Below are 21,039 nucleotides of genomic sequence, written 5' to 3' on the forward strand. Positions count from 1 at the left end.
AAATTAATTGAATGCAATTTCACTGATGTTGGTAGAATATCAAACACTGGTTGCGACAAAAGACAAGACGCTTCTGGATAGGGAAAAAAGTGATCTGATTATGACATCATAATGCAAAAAAGAAATAAATAAAAGCTTATGGCACCTGAGGTTCCTAGTCGGTCTCCCATACAAGTACTAACCAGGCCCAAGTCTGGATGGCTTCTGAGATCTGACGAGATCAGGCATTTTCAGACTGGTATGACCATAGGCAAAATTATTTGAATGCAATTTCACTGATGTTCGTAGAATATCAAACACTGGTTGTGTTTTGGATCAAAGAAAACTTTGATTATTTGTCTATCTACACCTTCCAAATTGATTGATGAATGCGTGCACGCTTTCCCTAGAAGTAATTCACACCGGAGACAAAGTTTCTGATCAGTGAAATACTAAGGAATGCTTTATTCCCCAGAGGGGGGTCTCCTTCTTAAAGCAAAAATACGTCACAGTTTAAACATACAATATCAATTCAACAATTGGTTAACAGTCAAAAAGGGTCCCACCCTACAGGATGTGATGTCATCATTACAGAGCTCTTCCCCCCATATTCCAGCTCTGGCTTGGATACATGAAGAAAGGGGAAGTGAGTAGTTTCTTTGTTACTTTAACAGTGATTCTCCATTTTGTTGCACGTGGAATTGGCACAAAGGAAGTGGGGGAGGAGTTAGCAAAGGAGGCTACCTATTAACACAAGAATGTGTAACAAGAAACTTGCAGAGGAAATAATGACTGAACCATAAAGGGGGAAGGGAATATTTACTCTAGCAGCCAGTTTTATCATAGTGAACACAGAATAAATAGACATTAGTAAATAGCTATTTTGGTTTAATTCTTCTGTCCACAACAGTTGCGACAAAAGACAAGACGCTTCTGGATAGGGAAAAAAGTGATCTGATTATGACATCATAATGCAAAAAAGAAATAAACAAAAGCTTATGGCACCTGAGGTTCCTAGTTGGTCTCCCATACAAGTACTAACCAGGCCCAAGTCTGGATGGCTTCTGAGATCTGACGAGATCAGGCATTTTCAGACTGGTATGGCCACAGGCAAAATTAAATGAATGCAATTTCACTGATGTTGGTAGAATATCAAACACTGGTTGCGGCAAAAAACAAGACGCTTCTAGATAGGGAAAAATGTGATCTGATTATGACATCATAATGCAAAAAAGAAATAAACAAAAGCGTATTGCACCTGAGGTTCCTAGTTGGTCTCCCATACAAGTACTAACCAGGCCCGAGTCTGGATGGCTTCTGAGATTTGACGAGATCAGGCATTTTCAGACTCGTATGGCCATAGGCAAAATTAATCAAATGCAATTTCACTGATGTTGGTAGAATATCAAACACTGGTTGCGACAAAAGACAAGACACTTCTGGATAGGGAAAAAAGCGATCTGATTATGACATCATAATGCAAAAAAGAAATAAACAAAAGCTTATGGCACCTGAGGTTCCTAGTTGGTCTACCACACAAGTACTAACCAGGCCCGACTCTGGATGGCTTCTGAAATCTGACGAGATCAGGCATTTTCAGACTGGTATGGCCATAGGCAAAATTAGTCAAATGCAATTTCACTGATGTTGGTAGAATATCAAACACTGGTTGCGACAAAAGACAAGACACTTCTGGATTGGGAAAAAAGCGATCTGATTATGACATCATAATGCAAAAAATAAATAAACAAAAGCTTATGGCACCTGAGGTTCCTAGTTGGTCTCCCATACAAGTACTAATCAAGCCCGAGTCTGGATGGCTTCTGAGATCTGACGAGATCATGCATTATCAGACTGGTATGGCCAGGGGCAGGCTGGGCCGGGGGGCAGGGAGGCAATTGCCCCCCAGGCCGCCCGAAATTCTTTTAGGACCGGCCGCGGCGGGCCGGCCCTTTAAATGCTGCAGCCGCCGAGCGCTCTGTAAAGAGCGCTCAGACGGCTGCAGCTGCTTCTCCCCTCCCCTGTAAGTGGCCGAGCTGCACTCCAGTCCGCGGTCCCGACCGGAGTGATGGGAAGGTGCACACTGAGTGTGCACTTCCTGTCAGTCCGGCCGGGTACAGGAAACAGAAACTCCTGTTCCGCGCGGAACAGGAGTTTCTGTTTCCTGTACCCGGCCGGACTGACAGGAAGGTGCACACTGAGCACCTTCCTATCACTCCGGTCGGGACCGCGGACTGGAGTGCAGCTCGGCCACCTACAGGGGAAGGGGTAAGAAGAGTAAAAAGAGGGGAGGGGGGGGGGAAGAGTAAAAAGAGGGGAGGGGGGAGGGGGAGAGTAAAAAGAGGGGAGGGGGGAGAGTAAAAAGAGGGGAGGGGGAGAGTAAAAAGAGGGGAGGGGGGAGAGTAAAAAGAGGGGAGGGGGGGAGAGTAAAAAGAGGGGGGGGGAGAGTAAAAAGAGGGGAGGGGGAGAGTAAAAAGAGGGGAGGGGGGACAGTAAAAAGAGGGGAGGGGGGAAGAGTAAAAAGTGGGGAGAGGGGAAGAGTAAAAAGAGGGGAGGGGGAAGAGTAAAAAGAGGGGAGGGGGGAGAGTAAAAAGAGGGGAGGGGGAGAGTAAAAAGAGGGGAGGGGGAGAGAAAGAAGAGGGGAGGGGGAGAGTAAGAAGAGGGGAGGGGAGGAGAGTAAGAAGAGGGAGGGGGGAGAGTAAGAATACGGGAGGGGGGAGAGTAAGAAGAGGGGAGGGGGGAGAGTAAGAAGAGGGGAGGGGGGAGTAAGAAGAGGGAAGAGAGGGAGTAAGAAGAGGGAAGAGAGGGAGTAAGAAGAGGGGAGGGGGGATAATAAGAGGGGGAAGTAAGAAGGAGGGGAGATAAGAAAAAGAGGGGGGTAAGAAGAAGAAGGGGGGAGTAAGAACAAGAGTGGGGAGTAATTAGAAGAAGGGGGTAAGAAGAAGAGGGGGGAGTAAGAAGAAGAGGGGGGGTAAGAAGAAGAAGGGGGGTAAGAAGAAGAAGGAAGGGGTAAGAAGAAGTAGGAGGGTTAAGAAGAAGAAGGGGGGTAAGAAGAAGAAGGGGGAAGTAAGAAGAAGAAGGGGGTAAGAAGAACAAGGGGGGGAGTAAGAATAACACAGGGAGGAGGGGGGGGTAAGAAGAACACAGGGGGGGTGAGAACATACAGAGGGAGGAGTGAGAAGAACACAGGGAGGGTGGAGGGGGGATGAGAAGAGCCCAGGGAGGGTGGGTGAGTGTGAGAAGAGACCGCTAGGGGAGGGTGGGGGAGAGGAGAGACCACTAAGGGGCAGGGGAGAGCTCTAAGGGACAGCTCTATAGGACAGGGGGCAAGACAGGGAGCTCTTTAACACTACGCGCACACACACACACAATGCATCCCTATACATACACAGAAACAGAACATGCTTCCCTTACACACAGAGAAACACACAATGCATCCATTACACACACACACACAATGCAACCCTTACACACAAAGACAATGCATCATTTGCACACATACACAGAAACATACAATGCAAACCTTTACACACACATGCAAACACACACACTGTTTTTCTTACATACACACAGAAACACAATGCATCTCTTACACTCAATGCACACACATACAGACACACACCTTGCATCCCTTATGCATACAAACACAGATTCACACAATGCATCCCTCACACACAACCAAAAACGCATAATACATCCCTCATACACAAATACACACTGCTTCCACTACACACAAACACACTGCATCACCTGCACAAACTGGTATCCCTATACACTACATACCATAAGCACACATATTAGATAACACATAACACATCCCCTACATACTCCACTCCCTGTGAGCGAGCTCATGGGTGGGTGGAACATATAAGTGGACTTATGAGTGGGCCTTATGGGCATACTCACCGTCAGGCACTGGGGCCCAGACCTTGAGCTGTTGAAGAGGCCCCCAAAAAATGGAGCTGCTTCCAATTCTCCCAGAACATTGCATTTTGTGACCACAGTTGCAAACAGCCTCCAGAGGTCCTGTTCTACACCAGACCAGTGGAGCCAAACTGCAGCCCATCATCATCCTCATCTAATTGTAAGTAGGCAATCTAGTATATTATTAGTGACACTAATCTATAATTTACCTCACATTAAAGGGACACTATAGCTTAATGAAGTGGTTGTGGTGTCTATAGCTGGTCTCTGCAGGCTTTTTAATGTAAACACACACTGTGTGCAGCACTGGTGTTAGTTCATATGGCAGATCATATGGGTGGGGCATTGTGATGTCACATGGGGGGGGCGGCAAATTTATATTTTGTCTAGGGCGGCAAAAATCCTTGCACCGGCTCTGATCCTGGGCAGGTGCACCAGTCTACTGGTGACCCACAGGAGGGGAGTGCACTGATTGCACTGCACTCTCCTCCTGCCCAGACCCGTCTTGACCGCAGTGCAAGTGCCCTCTGCCCCTAATTTACAGTGGCTCACACTCACAACAAGCAGTGCCTGGAGCCCTTTGCAGAGACGGAAACAAAGAGGTTCTGCGGCAGCTGGCCGTCCTGCAAGCATTACATTAAACAGCTGTTCCCCATGCAGCCACAGGTGGCGTTGTGCTGGGAGACTGTGATTACTCTTCACTTCCTCCCAGCCTACAGATCAGCGCATGGGCGAGAGAGGAGGAGGCATGATTTAATCTTGAATAAATCCTCTAAGCAAACCTTTATAAATTTGGGGGGATCAGCTCTGTTTCCACAGTTTATTGGTGTTTACTCTCATCTCTGTATTAATATTGAGGGATGTCTAAGTAGTAACATCAGTGTGTGTCAGCAGGGCCAGCCGTTGGGGTGGGCAAGCTGTGCGGTCACGCAGGGTGCCATGACAACAGAGGCGCCCGGCGGCCAACACAGCTCACAAGTTGGGTACACCAGCATATTTAATTTAAACGATTCGCTGGTGGTCCACTGGTGCGCACCAGCAGTAGGTGCAGTCAGATCATATCCTCTCCCTCGTGGTTCCAGCGCTCAGTTAGTGAGTCAGAGCACAGGCTCAGAGATTCTCAGTCTGTGCTCTGACAACATTGAAAGTCAGAGCCGTGAAGGAGCGGGTATGGCAAAGAGCTACTGATTAGCATAACATCAATATCCGTTATAAAACCAGAAAAAGGTGGGCATGGATGGTGAACTGATTTGGTGGCGCAATGGGCCACTTGACTGGTTTTGCCCCCCAGGCCTAAGGCTGCCAGCCCTCCCCTGGGTATGGCCATAGACAAAATTAATTGAATGCAATTTCACTGATGTTGGTAGAATATCAAACACTGGTTGCGACAAACGACAAGACGCTTCTGGATAGGGAAAAAAGTGATCTGATTATAACATCATAATGCAAAAACGAAATAAAGAAAAGCTTATTGCTCCTGAGGTTCCTTGTTGGTCTCCCATACAAGTACTAACCAGGCCCGAGTCTGGATGGCTTCTGAGATCTGACGAGATCAGGCATTTTCAGACTGGTATAGCCATAGGCAAAATCAATTGAATGCAATTTCACTGATGTTGGTAGAATATCAAACACTGGTTGCGACAAAGGACAAGACGCTTGTGGATAGGGAAAAAAGTGATCTGATTATGACATCATAATGCAAAAAAGAAATAAACAAAAGCTTATGGCACCTGAGGTTCCTAGTTGGTCTCCCATACAAGTACTAACCAGGCCCAAGTCTGGATGGCTTCTGAGATCTGATGAGATCAGGCATTTTCAGACTGATATGGCCATAGGCAAAAATAATTGAATGCAATTTCACTGATGTTGGTAGAATATCAAACACTGATATCGACAAAAGACAAGACGCTTCTGGATAGGGAAAAAAGTGATCTGATTATGACATCATAATGCAAAAAAGAAATAAACAAAAGAGTATTGCACCTTAGGTTCCTAGTTGGTCTCCCATACAAGTACTAACAAAGCCCGAGTTTGGATGGCTTCTGAGATCTGACGAGATCAGGCATTTTTACACTGATAAGGCCATAGGCAAAAGTAATCAAATGCAATTTCACTGATGTTGGTAGAATATCAAACACTGATATCGACAAAAGACAAGACGCTTCTGGATAGGGAAAAAAGTGATTTGATTATGACATCATAATGCAAAAAAGAAATAAACAAAAGAGTATTGCACCTGAGGTTCCTAGTTGGTCTCCCATACAAGTACTAACCAGTCCCGAGTCTGGATGGCTTCTGAGATCTTACAAGATCAGGCATTTTCAGACTGGTATGGCCATAGGCAAATTTAATTGAATGCAATTTCACTGATGTTGGTAGAATATCAAACACTGGTTGCGACAAAAGACAAGACGCTTCTGGATAGGGAAAAAAGTGATGTGATTATGACATCATAATGCAAAAAAGAAATAAACAAAAGCATATTGCACCTGAGGTTCCTAGTTGGTCTCCCATACAAGTACAAACCAGGCCCGAGTCTGGATGGCTTCTGAAATCTAACGAGATCAGGCATTTTCAGACTGGTATGGCCATAGGCAAAATTAATCAAATGCAATTTCACTGATGCTGGTAGAATATCAAACACTGGTTGCGACAAAAGACAAGACACTTCTGGATAGGGAAAAAAGCGATCTGATTATGACATCATAATGCAAAAAAGAAATAAGAAAAGCTTATGGCACCTGAGGTTCCTAGTTGGTCTCCCATACAATTACTAACCAGGACCGAGTCTGGATGGCTTCTGAGATCTGACGAGATCAGGCATTTTCAGACTGGTAAGACCATAGGCAAAATTATTTGCATGCAATTTCACTGATGTTGGTAGAATATCAAACACTGGTTGCGACAAAAAAAAAGGACGCTTCTGGATAGGGAAAAAAGTGATCTGATTATGACATCATAATGCAAAAAAGAAATAAACAAAAGCTTACAGCACCTGAGGTTCCTAGTTGGTGTCCCATAAAAGTACTAACCAGGCCCAAGTCTGGATGGCTTCTGAGTTCTGACGAGATCAGGCATTTTCAGACTGGTATGGCCATAAGCAAAATTATTGAATGTAATTTCACTGATGTTGGTAGAATATCAAACACTGGTTGCGACAAAAGACAAGACGCTTCTGGATAGTGAAAAAAGTGATCTGATTATGACATCATAATGCAAAAAATAAATAAACAAAAGCTTATGGCACCTGAGGTTCCTAGTTGGTCTCCCATACAAGTACAAACCAGTCCCGAGTCTGGATGGCTTCTGAGATCTGACGAGATCAGGCATTTTCAGACTGGTATGGCCAAAGGCAAAATTAATTGAATGCAATTTCACTGATGTTGGTAGAATATCAAACACTGGTTGCGACAAAAGACAAGACGCTTCTGGATAGGGAAAAAAGTGATCTGATTATGACATCATAATGCAAAAAAGAAATAAACAAAAGCGCATTGCACCTGAGGTTCCTAGTTGGTCTCCCATACAAGTACTAACCAGGCCCGAATCTAGATGGCTTCTGAGAGCTGACGAGATCAAGCATTGTCAGACTGTTATGGCTATAGGCAAATTTAATTGAATGCAATTTCACTGATGTTGGTAGAATATCAAACACTGGTTGCGACAACAGACAAGACACTTCTGGATAGGGAAAAAAGTGATGTGATTATGACATCATAATGCAAAAAAGAAATAAACAAAAGCTTATGGCACCTGAGGTTCCTAGTTGGTCTCCCATACAAGTACTAACCAGGCCCGAGTCTTGATGGCTTCTGAGATCTGACGAGATCAGGCATTTTCAGACTGGTATAGCCGTTGGCAAAATTAATCAAATGCAATTTCACTGATGTTGGTAGAATATCAAACACTGGTTGCGACAAAAAAAAGGACGCTTCTGGATAGGGAAAAAAGTGATCTGATTATGACATCATAATGCAAAAAAGAAATAAACAAAAGCTTACAGCACCTGATGATCTTAGTTGGTCTCCCATACAAGTACTAACCAGGCCCAAGTCTGGATGGCTTCTGAGTTCTGACGAGATCAGGCATTTTCAGACTGGTATGGCCATAAGCAAAATTATTGAATGTAATTTCACTGATGTTGGTAGAATATCAAACACTGGTTGCGACAAAAGACAAGACGCTTCTGGATAGGGAAAAAAGCGATCTGATTATGACATCATAATGCAAAAAAGAAATAAACAAAAGCTTATGGCACCTGAGGTTCCTAGTTGGTCTCCCATACAAGTATTAACCAAGCCCGAGTCTGGATGGCTTCTGAGATCTGACGAGATCATGCATTTTCAGACTGGTATGGCCATAGACAAAATTAATTGAATGCAATTTCACTGATGTTGGTAGAATATCAAACACTGGTTGCGACAAACGACAAGACGCTTCTGGATAGCGAAAAAAGTGATCTGATTATGACATCATAATGCAAAAAAGAAATAAACAAAAGCTTATGGCAACTGAGGTTCCTAGTTGGTCTCCCATACAAGTACTAACCAGGCCCAAGTCTAGATGGCTTCTGAGATCTGACGAGATCAGGCATTTTCAGACTGGTATGGCCATAGGCAAAATTAATTGAATGCAATTTCACTGATGTTGGTAGAATATCAAACACTGATATCGACAAAAGACAAGACTCTTCTGGATAGGGAAAAAAGTGATCTGATTATGACATCTTAATGCAAAAAAGAAATAAACAAAAGAGTATTGCACCTGAGGTTCCTAGTTGGTCTCCCATACAAGTACTAACCAAGCCCGAGTCTGGATGGCTTCTGAGATCTGACGAGATAAGGCATTTTCACACTGGTAAGGCCATAGGCAAAAGTAATCAAATGCAATTTCACTGATGTTGGTAGAATATCAAACACTGGTTGCGACAAAAGACAAGACGCTTCTGGATAGGGAAAGCAACGTTCTGATTATGACATCATAATGCAAAAAAGAAATAAACAAAAGCTTATGGCACCTGAGGTTCCTAGTTGGTCTCCCATACAAGTACTAACCAGGCCCGAGTCTTGATGGCTTCTGAGATCTGACGAGATCAGGCATTTTAAGACTGGTATAGCCGTTGGCAAAATTAATCAAATGCAATTTCACTGATGTTGGTAGAATATCAAACACTGGTTGCGACAAAAAAAAGGACGCTTCTGGATAGGGAAAAAAGTGATCTGATTATGACATCATAATGCAAAAAAGAAATAAACGAAAGCTTACAGCACCTGAGGTTCCTAGTTGGTCTCCCATACAAGTACTAACCAGGCCCGACTCTGAATGGCTTCTGAGATCTGGCATTTTCAGACTGGTATGGCCATAGACAAAATTAACTGAATGCAATTTCACTGATGTTGGTAGAATATCAAACACTGGTTGCGACAAACGACAAGACGCTTCTGGATAGGGAAAAAAGTGATCTGATTATGACATCATAATGCAAAAAAGAAATAAACAAAAGAGTATTGCACCTGAGGTTCCTAGTTGGTGTCCCATACAAGTACTAACCAGGCCCGAGTCTGGATGGCTTCTGAGATCTGACGAGATCAAGCCTTTTCAGACTGGTATGGCCATAGGCAAAATTAATTGAATGCAATTTCTCTGATGTTGGTAGAATATCAAACACTGATATCGACAAAAGACAAGACGCTTCTGGATAGGTAAAAAAGTGATCTGATTATGACATCATAATGCAAAAAAGAAATAAACAAAAGAGTATTGCACCTGAAGTTCCTAGTTGGTCTCCCATACAATTACTAACGCGTCCCGAGTCTGGATGGCTTTTGAGATCTGACGAGATCAGGCATTTTCCGACTGGTATGGCCATAGGCAAAATTAATTGAATGCAATTTCACTGATGTTGGTAGAATATCAAACACTGGTTGCGACAAAAGACAAGACGCTTCTGGATAGGGAAAAAAGCGATCTGATTATGACATCATATTGCAAAAAAGAAATAAACAAAAGCTTACGGCACCTGAGGTTCCTAGTTGGTCTCCCATACAAGTACTAATCAAGCCCGAGTCTGGATGGCTTCTGAGATCTGACGAGATCATGCATTTTCACACTGGTATGGCCATAGACAAAATTAATTGAATGCAATTTCACTGATGTTGGTAGAATATCAAACACTGGTTGCGACAAACGACAAGACGCTTCTGGATAGGGAAAAAAGTGATCTGATTATGACATCATAATGCAAAAAAGAAATAAACAAAAGACTATTGCACCTGAGGTTCCTAGTTGGTCTCCCATACAAGTACTAACCATGCCCGAGTCTGGATGGCTTCTGAGATTTGACGAGATCAGGCATTTTCCGACTGGTATGGCCATAGGCAAAATTAATTGAATGCAATTTCACTGATGTTGGTAGAATATCAAACACTGGTTGCGACAAACGACAAGACGCTTCTGGATAGGGAAAAAAGTGATCTGATTATGACATCATAATGCAAAAAAGAAATAAACAAAAGCTTACGGCACCTGAGGTTCCTAGTTGGTCTCCCATACAAGTACTAATCAAGCCCGAGTCTGGATGGCTTTTGAGATCTGACGAGATCATGCATTTTCAGACTGGTATGGCCATAGACAAAATTAATTGAATGCAATTTCACTGATGTTGGTAGAATATCAAACACTGGTTGCGACAAACGACAAGATGCTTCTGGATAGGGAAAAAAGTGATCTGATTATGACATCATAATGCAAAAAAGAAATAAACAAAAGCTTATGGCAACTGAGGTTCCTAGTTGGTCTCCCATACAATTACTAACCAGGCGCAAGTCTAGATGGCTTCTGAGATCTGACGAGATCAGGCATTTTCAGACTGGTATGGCCATAGGCAAAATTAATTGAATGCAATTTCACTGATGTTGGTAGAATATCAAACACTGATATCGACAAAAGACAAGACTCTTCTGGATAGGGAAAAAAGTGATCTGATTATGACATCATAATGCAAAAAAGAAATAAACAAAAGAGTATTGCACCTGAGGTTCCTAGTTGGTCTCCCATACAAGTACTAACCAAGCCCGAGTCTGGATGGCTTCTGAGATCTGACGAGATAAGGCATTTTCACACTGGTAAGGCCATAGGCAAAAGTAATCAAATGCAATTTCACTGATGTTGGTAGAATATCAAACACTGGTTGCGACAAAAGACAAGACGCTTCTGGATAGGGAAAGCAACGTTCTGATTATGACATCATAATGCAAAAAAGAAATAAACAAAAGCTTATGGCACCTGAGGTTCCTAGTTGGTCTCCCATACAAGTACTAACCAGGCCCGAGTCTTGATGGCTTCTGAGATCTGACGAGATCAGGCATTTTCAGACTGGTATAGCCGTTGGCAAAATTAATCAAATGCAATTTCACTGATGTTGGTAGAATATCAAACACTGGTTGCGACAAAAAAAAGGACTCTTCTGGATAGGGAAAAAAGTGATCTGATTATGACATCATAATGCAAAAAAGAAATAAACGAAAGCTTACAGCACCTGAGGTTCCTAGTTGGTCTCCCATACAAGTACTAACCAGGCCCGACTCTGAATGGCTTCTGAGATCTGGCATTTTCAGACTGGTATGGCCATAGACAAAATTAACTGAATGCAATTTCACTGATGTTGGTAGAATATCAAACACTGGTTGCGACAAACGACAAGACGCTTCTGGATAGGGAAAAAAGTGATCTGATTATGACATCATAATGCAAAAAAGAAATAAACAAAAGCTTATGGCACCTGAGGTTCCTAGTTGGTCTCCCATACAAGTACTAACCAGTCCCGAGTCTGGGTGGCTTCTGAGATCTGACGAGATCAGGCATTTTCAGACTGGTATGGCCATAGACAAAATTAATTGAATGCAATTTCACTGATGTTGATAGAATATCAAACACTGGTTGCGACAAAAGACAAGACGCTTCTGGATAGGGAAAAAAGTGATCTGATTATGACATCATAATGCAAAAAATAAATAAACAAAAGCTTATGGCACCTGAGGTTCCAAGTTGATCTCCCATACAAGTACTAACCAGGCCCGAGTCTGGATGGCTTCTGAGATGTGACGAGATCAGGCATTTTCAGACTGGTATGGCCATAGGCAAAATTAATTGAATGCAATTTCACTGGTGTTGGTAGAATATCAAACACTGATATCGACAAAAGACAAGACGCTTCTGGATAGGGAAAAAAGAAATAAACAAAAGAGTATTGCATCTGAGGTTCCTAGTTGGTCTCCCATACAAGTACTAACCAGTCCCGAGTCTGGATGGCTTCTGAGATCTGACGAGATCAGGCATTTTCAGACTGGTATGGCCATAGGCAAAATTAATGGAATGCAATTTCACTGATGTTGGTAGAATATCAAACACTGGTTGCGACAAAAGACAAGACGCTTCTGGATAGGGAAAAAAGTGATCTGATTATGACATCATAATGCAAAAAAGAAATAAACAAAACCTTATGGCACCTGAGGTTCCTAGTTGGTCTCCCATACAAGTACTAACCAATCCCGAGTCTGGATAGCTTCAGAGATCTGAGCACTAGCCAGTCCCGAGTCTGGATAGCTTCAGAGATCTGATGCGTTCAGGCATTTTCAGACTGGTATGGCCATATGCAAAATTAAATGAATGCAATTTCACTGATGTTGGTAGAATATCAAACACTGGTTGTGACAAAAGACAAGACGCTTCTGGATAGGGAAAAAAGTGATCTGATTATGACATCATAATGCAAAAAAGAAATAAACAAAACCTTATGGCACCTGAGGTTCCTAGTTGGTCTCCCATACAAGTACTAACCAGTCCCGAGTCTGGATGGTTTCTGAGATCTGACGAGATCAGGCATTTTCAGACTGGTATGGCCATAGGAAAAATTAATTGAATGCAATTTCACTGATGTTGGTAGAATATCAAACACTGGTTGCGACAAAAGACAAGACACTTCTGGATAGGGAAAAAAGCGATCTGATTATGACATCATAATGCAAAAAAGAAATAAACAAAAGCTTATGGCACCTGAGGTTCCTAGTTGATCTACCACACAAGTGCTAACCAGGCCCGATTCTGAATGGCATCTGATATCTGACGAGATCAGGCATTTTCAGACTGGTATGGCCATAGACAAAATTATTTGAATGCAATTTCACTGATGTTGGTAGAATATCAAACACTGATATCGACAAAAGACAAGACGCTTCTGGATAGGGAAAAAAGAGATCTGATTATGACATCATAATGCAAAAAAGAAATAAACAAAAGAGTATTGCATCTGAGCTTCCTAGTTGGTCTCCCATACAAGTACTAACCAGTCCCGAGTCTGGATGGCTTCTGAGATCTGACGAGATCAGGCATTTTCAGACTGGTATGGCCATAGGCAAAATTAATTGAATGCAATTTCACTGATGTTGGTAGAATATCAAACACTGGTTGCGACAAAAGACAAGACGCTTCTGGATAGGGAAAAAAGTGATCTGATTATGACATCATAATGCAAAAAAGAAATAAACAAAAGCTTACGGCACTTGAGGTTCCTAGTTGGTCTCCCATACAAGTACTAACCAGGCCCAAGTATGCATGGCTTCTGAGTTCTGACAAGATCAGGCATTTTCAGACTGGTATGGCCATAGGAAAAATTAATTGAATGCAATTTCACTGATGTTGGTAGAATATCAAACACTGGTTGCGACAAAAGACAAGACACTTCTGGATAGGGAAAAAAGTGATCTGATTATGACATCATAATGCAAAAAAGAAATAAAGAAAAGCTTATGGCACCTGAGGTTCCTAGTTGGTCTCCCATACAAGTACTAACCAGTGCCGAGTCTGGATGGCTTCTGAGATCTGACGAGATCAGGCATTTTCAGACTGGTATGGCCATAGGCGAAATTAATTGAATGCAATTTCACTGATGTTGGTAGAATATCAAACACTGGTTGCGACAAAAGACAAGACGCTTCTGGATAGGGAAAAAAGTGATCTGATTATGACATCATAATGCAAAAAAGAAATAAACAAAACCTTACGGCACCTGAGGTTCCAAGTTGGTCTCCCATACAAGTACTAACCAGTCCCGAGTCTGGATAGCTTCAGAGATCTGAGCACTAACCAGTCCCGAGTCTGGATAGCTTCAGAGATCTGATGCGATCAGGCATTTTCAGACTGGTATGGCCATAGGCAAAATTAAATGAATGCAATTTCACTGATGTTGGTAGAATATCAAACACTGGTTGAGACAAAAGACAAGACGCTTCTGGATAGGGAAAAAAGTGATCTGATTATGACATCATAATGCAAAAAAGAAATAAAGAAAAGCTTATGGCACCATACAAGTACTAACCAGTGCCGAGTCTGGATGGCTTCTGAGATCTGACGAGATCAGGCATTTTCAGACTGGTATGACCATAGGCAAAATTAATTGAATGCAATTTCACTGATGTTGGTAGAATATCAAACACTGGTTGCGACAAAAGACAAGACGCTTCTGGATAGGGAAAAAAGTGATCTGATTATGACATCATAATGCAAAAAAGAAATAAACAAAACCTTACGGCACCTGAGGTTCCAAGTTGGTCTCCCATACAAGTACTAACCAGTCCCGAGTCTGGATAGCTTCAGAGATCTGAGCACTAACCAGTCCCGAGTCTGGATAGCTTCAGAGATCTGATGCGATCAGGCATTTTCAGACTGGTATGGCCATAGGCAAAATTAAATGAATGCAATTTCACTGATGTTGGTAGAATATCAAACACTGGTTGAGACAAAAGACAAGACGCTTCTGGATAGGGAAAAAAGTGATCTGATTATGACATCATAATGCAAAAAAGAAATAAAGAAAAGCTTATGGCACCATACAAGTACTAACCAGTGCCGAGTCTGGATGGCTTCTGAGATCTGACGAGATCAGGCATTTTCAGACTGGTATGACCATAGGCAAAATTAATTGAATGCAATTTCACTGATGTTGGTAGAATATCAAACACTGGTTGCGACAAAAGACAAGACGGTTCTGGATAGGGAAAAAAGTGATCTGATTATGACATAGAAACATAGAAACATAGAAACATAGAATGTGACGGCAGATAAGAACCATTCGGCCCATCTAGTCTGCCCAGTTTTCTAAATACTTTCATTAGTCCCTGGCCTTATCTTATAGTTAGGATAGCCTTATGCCTATCCCACGCATGCTTAAACTCCTTTACTGTGTTAACCTCTACCACTTCAGATGGAAGGCTATTCCATGCATCCACTACCCTCTCAGTAAAGTAATACTTCCTGATATTATTTTTAAACCTTTGTCCCTCTAATTTAAGACTATGTCCTCTTGTTGTGGTAGTTTTTCTTCTTTTAAATATAGTCTCCTCCTTTACTGTGTTGATTCCCTTTATGTATTTAAATGTTTCTATCATATCCCCCCTGTCTCGTCTTTCCTCCATGCTATACATGTTAAGATCCTTCAACCTTTCCTGGTAAGTTTTATCCTTCAATCCATGAACCAGTTTAGTAGCCCTTCTTTGAACTCTCTCTAAGGTATCAATATCCTTCTGAAGATAGGGTCTCCAGTACTGTGTACAGTACTCCAAGTGAGGTCTCACCAGTGTTCTGTACAATGGCATGAGCACTTCCCTCTTTCTACTGCTAATACCTCTCCCTATACAACCAAGCATTCTGCTAGCATTTCCTGCTGCTCTATTACATTGTCTGCCTACCTTTAAGTCATCAGAAATAATCACCCCTAAATCCCTTTCCTCAGATGTTGAGGTTGACATCATAATGCAAAAAAGAAATAAAGAAAAGCTTATGGCACCTGAGGTTCCTAGTTGGTCTCCCATACAAGTACTAACCAGTCCTGAGTCTGGATGGCTTCTGAGATCTGACGAGATCAGGCATTTTCAGACTGGTATGGCCATAGATAAACTTAATTGAATGCAATTTCACTGATGTTGGTAGAATATCAAACACTGATATCGACAAAAGACAAGACGCTTCTGGATAGGGAAAAAAGTGATCTGATTATGACATCATAATGCAAAAAAGAAATAAAGAAAAGCTTATGGCACCTGAGGTTCCTAGTTGGTCTCTCATACAAGTACTAACCAGTCCCGAGTTTGGATGGCTTCTGAGATCTGACGAGATCAGGCATTTTCAGACTGGTATGGCCATAGGCAAAATTAATTGAATGCAATTTCACTGATGTTGGTAGAATATCAAACAATGGTTGTGACAAAAGACAAGACGCTTCTGGATAGGGAAAAAAGTGATCTGATTATGACATCATAATGCAAAAAAGAAATAAAGAAAAGCTTATGGCACCTGAGGTTCCTAGTTGGTCTCCCATACAAGTACTAACCAGTCCCGAGTCTGGATGGTTTCTGAAATCTGACAAGATCAGGTATTTTCAGACTGGTATGGCCATAGGCAAAATTAATTGAATGCAATTTCACTGATGTTGGTAGAATATCAAACACTGGTTGCGACAAAAGACAAGACACTTCTGGATAGGGAAAAAAGCGATCTGATTATGACATCATAATGCAAAAAAGAAATAAACAAAAGCTTATGGCACCTGAGGTTCCTAGTTGGTCTACCACACAAGTGCTAACCAGGCCCGACTCTGAATGGCTTCTGAGATCTGACAAGATCAGGCATTTTCAGACTGGTATGGCCATAGACAAAATTAATTGAATGCAATTTCACTGATGTTGGTAGAATATCAAACACTGGTTGCGACAAACGACAAGACTCTTCTGGATAGGGAAAAAAGTGATCTGATTATGACATCATAATGCAAAAAAGAAATAAACAAAAGCTTTTGGCACCTGAGGTTCCTAGTTGGTCTCCCATACAAGTACTAACCATGCCTGAGTCTGGATGGCTTCTGAGATCTGACGAGATCAAGCATTTTCAGACTGGTATGGCCATAGGCAAAATTATTTGAATGCAATTTCACTGATGTTGGTAGAATATCAAACACTGATATCGACAAAAGACAAGACGCTTCTGGATAGGGAAAAAAGTGATCTGATTATGACATCATAATGCAAAAAAGAAATAAACAAAAGAGTATTGCATCTGAGCTTCCTAGTTGGTCTCCCATACAAGTACTAACCAGTCCCGAGTCTGGATGGCTTCTGAGATCTGACGAGATCAGGCATTTTCAGACTGGTATGGCCATAGACAATATTAATTGAATGCAATTTCACTGATGTTGGTAGAATATCAAACACTGGTTGCGACAAAAGACAAGACGCTTCTGGATAGGGAAAAATGTGATCTAATTATGAAATCATAATGCAAAAAAGAAATAAACAAAAGCTTACGGCACTTGAGGTTCCTAGTTGGTCTCCCATACAAGTACTAACCAGGCCCAAGTCTGCATGGCTTCTGAGTTCTGACGAGATCAGGCATTTTCAGACTGGTATGACGATAGGAAAAATTAATTGAATGCAATTTCACTGATGTTGGTAGAATATCAAACACTGGTTGCGACAAAAGACAAGACGCTTCTGGATAGGGAAAAAAGTGATCTGATTATGACATCATAATGCAAAAAAGAAATAAAGAAAAGCTTATGGCACCTGAGGTTCCTAGTTGGTCTCCCATACAAGTACTAACCAGTGCCGAGTCTGGATGGCTCCTGAGATCTGACGAGATCAGGCATTTTCAGACTGGTATGGCCATAGGCAAAATTAATTGAATGCAATTTCACTGATGTTGGTAGAATATCAAACACTGGTTGCGACAAAAGACAAGACGCTTCTGGATAGGGAAAAATGTGATCTGATTATAACATCATAATGCAAAAAAGAAATAAACAAAAGCTTACGGCACTTGAGGTTCCTAGTTGGTCTCCCATACAAGTACTAACCAGGCCCAAGTCTGCATGGCTTCTGAGATCTGACGAGATCAGGCATTTTCAGACTGGTATGGCGATAGGAAAAATTAATTGAATGCAATTTCACTGATGTTGGTAGAATATCAAACACTGTTTGCGACAAAAGACAAGACGCTTCTGGATAGGGAAAAAAGTGATCTGATTATGACATCATAATGCAAAAAAGAAATAAACAAAACCTTATGGCACCTGAGGTTCCTAGTTGGTCTCCCATACAAGTACTAACCAGTCCCGAGTCTGGATAGCTTCAGAGATCTGAGCACTAACCAGTCCCGAGTCTGGATAGCTTCAGAGATCTGATGCAATCAGGCATTTTCAGACTGGTATGGCCATAGGCAAAATTAAATGAATGCAATTTCACTGATGTTGGTAGAATATCAAACACTGGTTGCGACAAAAGACAAGACGCTTCTGGATAGGGAAAAAAGTGATCTGATTATGACATCATAATGCAAAAAAGAAATAAAGAAAAGCTTATGGCACCTGAGGTTCCTAGTTGGTCTCCCATACAAGTACTAACCAGTCCCGAGTCTGTATGGCTTCTGAGATCTGACAAGAGCAGGTATTTTCAGACTGGTATGGCCATAGACAAAATTAATTGAATGCAATTTCACTGATGTTGGTAGAATATCAAACACTGGTTGCGACAAAAGACAAGACGCTTCTGGATAGGGAAAAAAGTGATCTGATTATGACATCATAATGCAAAAAAGAAATAAACAAAAGCTTATGGCACCTGAGGTTCCTAGTTGATCTCCCATACAAGTACTAACCAGGCCCGAGTCTGGATGGCTTCTGAGATGTGACGAGATCAGGCATTTTGAGACTGGTATGGCCATAGGCAAAATAAATTGAATGCAATTTCACTGATGTTGGTAGAATATCAAACACTGATATCGACAAAAGACAAGACGCTTCTGGATAGGGAAAAAAGTGATCTGATTATGACATCATAATGCAAAAAAGAAATAAACAAAAGAGTATTGCATCTGAGGTTCCTAGTTGGTCTCCCATACAATTACTAACCAGTCCCGAGTCTGGATGGCTTCTGAGATCTGACGAGATCAGGCATTTTCAGACTGGTATGGCCATAGGCAAAATTAATTGAATGCAATTTCACTGATGTTGGTAGAATATCAAACACTGGTTGCGACAAAAGACAAGACGCTTCTGGATAGGGAAAAAAGTGATCTGATTATGACATCATAATGCAAAAAAGAAATAAACAAAAGCTTACGGCACTTGAGGTTCCTAGTTGGTCTCCCATACAACTACTAACCAGTCCCAAGTCTGCATGGCTTCTGAGTTCTGACAAGATCAGGCATTTTCAGACTGGTATGGCGATAGGAAAAATTAATTGAATGCAATTTCACTGATGTTGGTAGAATATCAAACACTGGTTGCGACAAAAGACAAGACGCTTCTGGATAGGGAAAAAAGTGATCTGATTATGACATCATAATGCAAAAAAGAAATAAACAAAAGCTTATGGCACCTGAGGTTCCTAGTTGGTCTCCCATACAAGTACTAACCAGTGCCGAGTCTGGATGGCTTCTGAGATCTGACAAGATCAGGCATTTTCAGACTGGTATGGCCATAGGCAAAATTAATTGAATGCAATTTCACTGATGTTGGTAGAATATCAAACACTGGTTGCGACAAAAGACAAGACGCTTCTGGATAGGGAAAAAAGTGATCTGATTATGAAATCATAATGCAAAAAAGAAATAAACAAAACCTTATGGCACCTGAGGTTCCTAGTTGGTCTCCCATACAAGTACTAACCAGTCCCGAGTCTGGATAGCTTCAGAGATCTGAGCACTAACCAGTCCCGAGTCTGGATAGCTTCAGAGATCTGATGCGATCAGGCATTTTCAGACTGGTATGGCCATAGGCAAAATTAATTGAATGCAATTTCACTGATGTTGGTAGAATATCAAACACTGGTTGCGACAAAAGACAAGACGCTTCTGGATAGGGAAAAAAGTGATCTGATTATGACATCATAATGCAAAAAATAAATAAACAAAAGCTTATGGCACCTGAGGTTCCTAGTTGGTCTCCCATACAAGTACTAATCAGGCCCGAGTCTGGATGGCTTTTGAGATGTGACGAGATCAGGCATTTTCAGACTGGTATGGCCATAGGCAAAATTAATTGAATGCAATTTCACTGATGTTGGTAGAATATCAAACACTGATATCGACAAAAGACAAGACGCTTCTGGATAGGGAAAAAAGTGATCTGATTATGACATCATAATGCAAAAAAGAAATAAACAAAAGAGTATTGCATCTGAGGTTCCTAGTTGGTCTCCCATACAAGTACTAACCAGTCCCGAGTCTGGATGGCTTCTGAGATCTGACGAGATCAGGCATTTTCAGACTGGTATGGCCATAGGCAAAATTAATTGAATGCAATTTCACTGATGTTGGTAGAATATCAAACACTGGTTGCGACAAAAGACAAGACGCTTCTGGATAGGGAAAAAAGTGATCTGATTATGACATCATAATGCAAAAAAGAAATAAACAAAACCTTATGGCACCTGAGGTTCCTAGTTGGTCTCCCATACAAGTACTAACTAGGTCCCGAGTCTGGATAGCTTCAGAGATCTGAGCACTAACCAGTTCCGAGTCTGGATAGCTTCAGAGATCTGAGGCGGTCAGGCATTTTCAGACTGGTATGGCCATAGGCAAAATTAAATGAATGCAATTTCACTGATGTTGGTAGAATATCAAACACTGGTTGCGACAAAAGACAAGACGCTTCTGGATAGGGAAAAAAGTGATCTGATTATGACATCATAATGCAAAAAAGAAATAAAGAAAAGCTTACGGCACCTGAGGTTCCTAGTTGGTCTCCCATACAAGTACTAACCAGTCCCGAGTCTGGATGGCTTCTGAGATCTGACGAGATAAGGCATTTTCAGACTGGTATGGCCATAGGTAAACTTAATTGAATGCAATTTCACTGATGTTGGTAGAATATCAAACACTGGTTGCGACAAAAGACAAGACGCTTCTGGATAGGGAAAAAAGTGATCTGATTATGACATCATAATGCGAAAAAGAAATAAAGAAAAGCTTATGGCACCTGAGGTTCCTAGTTGGTCTCTCATACAAGTACTAACCAGTCCCGAGTCTGGATGGCTTCTGAGATCTGACGAGATCAGGCATTTTCAGACTGGTATGGCCATAGGCGAA

General features: G+C 41.7%; 42 pseudogenes; all 42 read right to left on the minus strand.

Moving 5' to 3' along the window:
• Positions 1-133: 133 nt before the first annotated feature.
• On the minus strand, positions 134-252 carry LOC134583583 (5S ribosomal RNA; annotated as a pseudogene).
• A 720-nt stretch (positions 253-972) lies between these two features.
• On the minus strand, positions 973-1,091 carry LOC134583753 (5S ribosomal RNA; annotated as a pseudogene).
• A 134-nt stretch (positions 1,092-1,225) lies between these two features.
• On the minus strand, positions 1,226-1,344 carry LOC134583874 (5S ribosomal RNA; annotated as a pseudogene).
• Positions 1,345-1,478: 134 nt separating this feature from the next.
• On the minus strand, positions 1,479-1,597 carry LOC134583724 (5S ribosomal RNA; annotated as a pseudogene).
• A 134-nt stretch (positions 1,598-1,731) lies between these two features.
• Positions 1,732-1,850, minus strand: LOC134583840 (5S ribosomal RNA; annotated as a pseudogene).
• Positions 1,851-5,368: 3,518 nt separating this feature from the next.
• LOC134583608 (5S ribosomal RNA) lies at positions 5,369-5,487 on the minus strand (annotated as a pseudogene).
• A 134-nt stretch (positions 5,488-5,621) lies between these two features.
• LOC134583741 (5S ribosomal RNA) lies at positions 5,622-5,740 on the minus strand (annotated as a pseudogene).
• A 640-nt stretch (positions 5,741-6,380) lies between these two features.
• Positions 6,381-6,499, minus strand: LOC134583588 (5S ribosomal RNA; annotated as a pseudogene).
• A 133-nt stretch (positions 6,500-6,632) lies between these two features.
• On the minus strand, positions 6,633-6,751 carry LOC134583687 (5S ribosomal RNA; annotated as a pseudogene).
• A 135-nt stretch (positions 6,752-6,886) lies between these two features.
• LOC134584380 (5S ribosomal RNA) lies at positions 6,887-7,005 on the minus strand (annotated as a pseudogene).
• Positions 7,006-7,138: 133 nt separating this feature from the next.
• LOC134583586 (5S ribosomal RNA) lies at positions 7,139-7,257 on the minus strand (annotated as a pseudogene).
• Positions 7,258-7,644: 387 nt separating this feature from the next.
• Positions 7,645-7,763, minus strand: LOC134584634 (5S ribosomal RNA; annotated as a pseudogene).
• Positions 7,764-7,897: 134 nt separating this feature from the next.
• LOC134584662 (5S ribosomal RNA) lies at positions 7,898-8,016 on the minus strand (annotated as a pseudogene).
• Positions 8,017-8,149: 133 nt separating this feature from the next.
• LOC134583621 (5S ribosomal RNA) lies at positions 8,150-8,268 on the minus strand (annotated as a pseudogene).
• A 134-nt stretch (positions 8,269-8,402) lies between these two features.
• On the minus strand, positions 8,403-8,521 carry LOC134584395 (5S ribosomal RNA; annotated as a pseudogene).
• Positions 8,522-8,908: 387 nt separating this feature from the next.
• LOC134584430 (5S ribosomal RNA) lies at positions 8,909-9,027 on the minus strand (annotated as a pseudogene).
• Positions 9,028-9,404: 377 nt separating this feature from the next.
• LOC134583884 (5S ribosomal RNA) lies at positions 9,405-9,523 on the minus strand (annotated as a pseudogene).
• Positions 9,524-9,910: 387 nt separating this feature from the next.
• Positions 9,911-10,029, minus strand: LOC134584633 (5S ribosomal RNA; annotated as a pseudogene).
• Positions 10,030-10,416: 387 nt separating this feature from the next.
• LOC134584373 (5S ribosomal RNA) lies at positions 10,417-10,535 on the minus strand (annotated as a pseudogene).
• A 640-nt stretch (positions 10,536-11,175) lies between these two features.
• Positions 11,176-11,294, minus strand: LOC134584635 (5S ribosomal RNA; annotated as a pseudogene).
• A 377-nt stretch (positions 11,295-11,671) lies between these two features.
• Positions 11,672-11,790, minus strand: LOC134584412 (5S ribosomal RNA; annotated as a pseudogene).
• A 134-nt stretch (positions 11,791-11,924) lies between these two features.
• Positions 11,925-12,043, minus strand: LOC134583599 (5S ribosomal RNA; annotated as a pseudogene).
• Positions 12,044-12,145: 102 nt separating this feature from the next.
• Positions 12,146-12,264, minus strand: LOC134583770 (5S ribosomal RNA; annotated as a pseudogene).
• Positions 12,265-12,692: 428 nt separating this feature from the next.
• On the minus strand, positions 12,693-12,811 carry LOC134584406 (5S ribosomal RNA; annotated as a pseudogene).
• Positions 12,812-13,198: 387 nt separating this feature from the next.
• On the minus strand, positions 13,199-13,317 carry LOC134583710 (5S ribosomal RNA; annotated as a pseudogene).
• A 134-nt stretch (positions 13,318-13,451) lies between these two features.
• On the minus strand, positions 13,452-13,570 carry LOC134584541 (5S ribosomal RNA; annotated as a pseudogene).
• Positions 13,571-13,704: 134 nt separating this feature from the next.
• Positions 13,705-13,823, minus strand: LOC134584618 (5S ribosomal RNA; annotated as a pseudogene).
• Positions 13,824-15,733: 1,910 nt separating this feature from the next.
• LOC134583817 (5S ribosomal RNA) lies at positions 15,734-15,852 on the minus strand (annotated as a pseudogene).
• A 134-nt stretch (positions 15,853-15,986) lies between these two features.
• Positions 15,987-16,105, minus strand: LOC134583816 (5S ribosomal RNA; annotated as a pseudogene).
• A 134-nt stretch (positions 16,106-16,239) lies between these two features.
• Positions 16,240-16,358, minus strand: LOC134583589 (5S ribosomal RNA; annotated as a pseudogene).
• Positions 16,359-16,745: 387 nt separating this feature from the next.
• On the minus strand, positions 16,746-16,864 carry LOC134583871 (5S ribosomal RNA; annotated as a pseudogene).
• Positions 16,865-16,998: 134 nt separating this feature from the next.
• LOC134583725 (5S ribosomal RNA) lies at positions 16,999-17,117 on the minus strand (annotated as a pseudogene).
• Positions 17,118-17,251: 134 nt separating this feature from the next.
• On the minus strand, positions 17,252-17,370 carry LOC134584408 (5S ribosomal RNA; annotated as a pseudogene).
• A 134-nt stretch (positions 17,371-17,504) lies between these two features.
• LOC134583727 (5S ribosomal RNA) lies at positions 17,505-17,623 on the minus strand (annotated as a pseudogene).
• A 134-nt stretch (positions 17,624-17,757) lies between these two features.
• LOC134584411 (5S ribosomal RNA) lies at positions 17,758-17,876 on the minus strand (annotated as a pseudogene).
• Positions 17,877-18,304: 428 nt separating this feature from the next.
• LOC134583750 (5S ribosomal RNA) lies at positions 18,305-18,423 on the minus strand (annotated as a pseudogene).
• A 134-nt stretch (positions 18,424-18,557) lies between these two features.
• On the minus strand, positions 18,558-18,676 carry LOC134583835 (5S ribosomal RNA; annotated as a pseudogene).
• A 640-nt stretch (positions 18,677-19,316) lies between these two features.
• LOC134583797 (5S ribosomal RNA) lies at positions 19,317-19,435 on the minus strand (annotated as a pseudogene).
• A 428-nt stretch (positions 19,436-19,863) lies between these two features.
• Positions 19,864-19,982, minus strand: LOC134584575 (5S ribosomal RNA; annotated as a pseudogene).
• A 134-nt stretch (positions 19,983-20,116) lies between these two features.
• On the minus strand, positions 20,117-20,235 carry LOC134583771 (5S ribosomal RNA; annotated as a pseudogene).
• Positions 20,236-20,664: 429 nt separating this feature from the next.
• On the minus strand, positions 20,665-20,783 carry LOC134583838 (5S ribosomal RNA; annotated as a pseudogene).
• A 134-nt stretch (positions 20,784-20,917) lies between these two features.
• On the minus strand, positions 20,918-21,036 carry LOC134584658 (5S ribosomal RNA; annotated as a pseudogene).
• Positions 21,037-21,039: the final 3 nt, after the last annotated feature.

This window comes from Pelobates fuscus, chromosome 13 (assembly GCF_036172605.1).
Source record: "Pelobates fuscus isolate aPelFus1 chromosome 13, aPelFus1.pri, whole genome shotgun sequence".
NCBI lineage: Eukaryota > Metazoa > Chordata > Amphibia > Anura > Pelobatidae > Pelobates > Pelobates fuscus.